Genomic DNA, 4,846 nt, shown 5'->3' on the forward strand with positions numbered 1-4,846 from the left:
TTGAGTCACCTCCTTGTGTTTATCCCTGATCTACCAGTCTCTCCCCACCCTCCCCCAGCTGCACAGATCTCTGCCCTGTGACCCCAGTTGTCTCTTTTCCATGCCAAAGAGCCCTGGTCCATCACCCCCACCCCCCCCTCCCCATGCAGAAACCTTTGATCATCCCGTCGCCTTTCTCTGTGCATTTTCCAGCTCTGCTGTATCCTCGGGATGGGGGGGGCCAGAAACGCACACAGGCCGGGACTGACCAGGGAATAGTGGCACCTCTGATATCATGTCTACCTTTCCCTAACTCTTCCTATCAGTTTTGATGGAGAGAGGTTTTGCAGTTTTGACCTCTGCTGGGTGCTGAGGGGACGTTTTCACGGACCGTCAGAGCCCCCGGTCTCAGAGCCCATCACTTTAGATGTGAGGCTGGGCTTGGTTTCCCCGTGTGTGTCACTTCCCTGATGCTGGCTTTTGTCTCATTTTATTGCCAAGTTGCTCAGCCTCTGAAAGTCCTCCTGCGATTCTTAGCATTCATCTGCAGTATCCAGAGTAATTCAATATTATTAGCAGATTTTGTCACTAATCTACTGATCTCATCTCATCAAAGGATGTGCTTGTAGAAATACAGGTGACCTCTCTCAGCTGGATCACCCTTGGGTACCTGCTGGCTCTTTCCAAGAAAGCCACTAGCTTTGGAAAAACGACATTCACTTTAACAGAGCTGTGTCAACTCTTTCCCAATATGTCATATTTATCCATCTGTCCCCTAACGATGCCAGTTTCCTACTCCTTATGCCAATTTTTGTTCATTTGCAGAGAACAGATGTGTCATTTATCAGTCTGGGGCTCCCTGGCTGCCTCCTGGGAAGCATTTTTGGTGTCATAGTTGCCACCTTCCAGTCCTTTGTCCCCTGCTGTACCCAGACCTCAGGGAAGGTTGGGGTGTCACCCAGCAGATGTGTCATCCTCCTGGTCCCTGCTGCACTGCACAACAGGGCTTATGTAGGGTGCTCCTGAGGAGGGAAGGGGCTGGAGTCACCACAGACGTATCTAAACTCCTGGGGGTGGCTTTTACTTGAAGTTGTGCAAGAAGTACTTGGAGATTCAAGGGGCTGCAGGCTTCCCTGCAAGCCAGGAGAGATGCTGGCGTCATGGGTAGCAGCCGACCCAGTGCCTGACTCAAGTGACACGTTGGCAAGTGCGAAATGCTAAATTCAGCCCCCACATCACCTGTGGGTGAATCATCTTCCAGCACCTCCTCCAGAGCGTGCAGGAGCAGAGACCTCCTCCTCTGAGTCACCAAAAGCTGCTGCCTGGGGGACGCTGGGCTGTGTCCACACCACCCAGGGTTAAACTGGAGGGGAAGGTTTACTAGGAAGATGTGGCCTGAGCCCTCCGAGCCCCAGGGCAGGTCCTGTGTCCTGTTCTTGGCCCGGCTGCCAAACAGGGCTCCTGTCCCCAGCTGTGGGAGAGCACAAGAAGCAGCTCCTCACACCCAGGACAGATACGCACACAGCTCTCCGCAGGGCTGGCAGGAGCCCGGAAGACGTTGCCTGGTTTTTTCTTCCTGGTGCGTGCTCTGACCTGCCTGGGAAGTGTTTACCCAGGTGAGCAGCTATTGCTGCCTTTGGTGAGAGGAAGGGCTGTGCTGTGAGCTCCAGCCCAGAGACGACAGAGAAGAGCTCCTGGACACTCCAGAGATGGAGAAGAGGGTGGGAGCAGAGCTCCCGGTGCAGAGGTCCAGCCCCGGGTCCTTGCAGGCCACTGCAGAAGGCCTCCCGTCATCCCTATTCCCACGGTCCATAAGAGTGAGCCAAAAATCACTTCTCTGCAGCCATGGGTTGTTCTCCTCCCGACGGACAACTGTGTGTGCAGCGGCTCCACCGCCATCCTTCCCTCCTTCCTGGGGGCTCTGCGGGCTGCGGGCAGCACGAGCAGCCGGCAGTCCTCAGGGCTGTGCATCCCACCGGTGGGGTGGGGGGCTTCCCACCACGGCTGCGTGAGAGAACAGCCGAAATGTGGAGTCTGGCACACGAGTGGCGCAGTGTGTGCTCCCTGATCCTCTCCCGTCTGCCAGTCCCACCCCATGTCCCCCGCCAGTCCCTACACGAGTGACGCTAGGTGACAGCCATCTGCCACGGCGATCCGTGGCGACTTGCAGGCAGAGTGGCATCGCGGCCACAGTTGTGGTATCGGGGCCAGCCTCTACGGTGCGGGCATCACCCGGGTCCCAACGTGCATCAGATACGAGGGACGTAAACAGTTGGGGATTGGAGCAACACCAGCTGCAGCGTGAGACGCAGATGGAGCTTGGCTTTGGCGGTGCGAATGCAGAAATCTGTCGCTGCTTCTTCAAACCTGAAAAGAACTGCTGTGAATGGAAGGATGTCGCTAGTGTCTTATCACGACTGCAGAAAAAATATGAGCAGCCCGTGCCTGTGTTGAGCCACGAGGGGTGTACGGAGCTCATTTGGTCTCCGTCTGGAACCCCCTTCAGAGCTCCCCAAGCACAAAGAAGACTCCTGAGGCGGGCTCCCACCCCAGCTACGTTCTCCTCACCCTGCTGCCCTGTGTTGCTCTCTGGGTGGTTTGGCCCAGGGGAAGCTCAAACCTGAGGGCTCAAGTGGGTCCAGGGATGATGTTCTTGATGCCCCTCCAGGCTCTGCTGAAGCCTCAGGTGAGAAGGGAATGCCCCACGGGGCACAGATGAGAGAATGGGGCTACACTGGGCCAGGTGCCCACCTGCCAAAAGGCCACAGAGGAATTTGGAAGAGAAACAGGCCCAGCAAATGGTGAGGAGGTGCTGGGGTCCTAGGTGGGCTCAGACCACAGACCCTCTTTTGATCCCCAGCATGGCCCTGGTGCAGCTGCCCCTCCAAGGAGGGAGCGATGGGAGGAATGTGACAGGAAGGACCTCTGCAGTTCCTCTGCTATGGTAGTATTTTTTAATAAAAACCACCACCATAAGCTAGATCCCTCCTCGGTCACCTCTCAGGAGATGCCAAGCATGTGTTTTCCAGGCCCGAGGATTTAACAAGAGCCATCTCCAGCAGATGTTACTAAACATCCTCCTTGGTTACAGAGGGTGGAAGTACTCTCAATCTCATGTGCCATCAGCCCTGCATCCTGCTTCCTTCCAAATGCCAGACAGACAGATTTATTGAGAACCTTTGTCTTTTCTGCATTTTAATAACAATCTCATCATCCCCATCTGCTGGGATTGAGGTCTGCTGCTAGACCTCAAACACTGCCTTGTATTCACACTATTCCTGGCAGACACTTTTTCTTCTCCTGATGCCTTTTCTGTCTTGCATTACCTATGCTCTGAAATTTCCAGTCTTGGTTTCTGGGTGCCATGGCTGTCTTCTCCCTAGGGAGGAAGCTCCCTTGATGTCCGGTTGGACCGGGGGGATCTGGCTGGCTTTCTTGGGCAGGAGCATGCAGTGTGCACGTAACTCAATAAATCAACAAATCTGGGACTCGGTGGGCTCACTGGGCACACATGCGGCATGTGCCGTGCCAGGCTGGCACAGGAGGCTCAGCTTTTTGGCAGCCCCATCCCAGCTCTCCTCCTGCACAGGGGCTGGAAGGAAGAGGGGTCACCACGAGAAGCTTCTCTCTCCATGCCTCCTCTCCTCCTGGCAGCAGGCACCCCAACAGCCACATCCCAATGTCTGTTCCCACACTGGGGCAAGGAGCCCGGCTCACGGTGTGAGGACGGACAGGACCAAGCCGTGGCATCTCTCCCCCTTCACTGCATGCCTCCGCACGGCTTCACCTCTGCAGCGGTCCTGCTTTCGGAGCATCTTGCCCCTGGCCCCCTTCCCTTTCAGGCATGGTTGACTTCAGCCTTTGGGGGGATTCAGTCTGCAAGCAGGGCTGGGAGCAGGTTTGGGTGAACGGTGTGCGCTTAGGAAGGGGTGTAGAGGATTCAGGGGTGTAGGTCTGGAGACAGGGCTGTGCACAATGGCTGCCGGGGGGGTTAGGAGGGCACAGGGAAACAGTCGGTCCTGGGTGGTGGGTGAGCAGGGGGGCTGGTGGCTGGTGAGGGGCGCGTGTGCAGGAGTCACCGTCAGAGCACGTGTAAGCGTGCTGTTTGCTGCTGCGGCGGCCTCAGCCTCTGCTGCCATGCTCCAACCCACTGCTCCCAATGCCGCTTCCCTGCTCTGCACGCTTGTCCCCGCTGGCCCCTTACGGCAAATCCAGCCCTGCCTGGGCTGCACCCCGTGTCCTGGCTGTGTGTCTCCTGGGGCTCAGCCCCGATGTCCCTGCACGCCTAGCCTCGGCTCAGCCTTCTTCCCAAGCACCTTCCCCTGGCTCGTCCCTGCTCGCCCCGGTCCCACCACGTTTCTTGCGGGGGTCCACAGCGCTGGCCTGGCGTTTCGGTGACCCTCCCTGGAGCAATCTGCTCCGCGGGTCCCGCACGGGGCCGGTTTCACGAACGCCTCCCAGGCAGTGGGTTTGCCATCGAGGGACCCCTCACTGCTACTGCCTAGCCTGCCGGCGGCCCTTCTCCAGGTGCCACTGCAGGCACCTTTCCTCCGCTCCCGGAGCCGGGCGATGCTCCGAGAGAACGGGCGGCGGAAGGAGCCAGGGCCGGATCGGGCCCGCGGTCTCCGGGCTCCGCAGCGAAAAGGGACGGGGCAGCGGGAGCCCGGGGGGGTGGTGGGGGGGGTGTTCTCCCCCCGGGGCCGGGGCGGGCCGCGGGGCCGCGGGGAGGGAGCCGAGAGCCAGCCGGGGGCGGAAGGTCGGCCCCGGAGCGCCGGGGAAGGCCGGGCCGGGCGCGGCGGAAGGCGGGCCGGGCGGCGGGGGAGCGGGGCGGGCCTCGGGGGAGGCGGGCCGGGCCGGGCCGGGCGGC

Source organism: Buteo buteo, chromosome 13 (assembly GCF_964188355.1).
Source record: "Buteo buteo chromosome 13, bButBut1.hap1.1, whole genome shotgun sequence".
Classification (NCBI taxonomy): domain Eukaryota; kingdom Metazoa; phylum Chordata; class Aves; order Accipitriformes; family Accipitridae; genus Buteo; species Buteo buteo.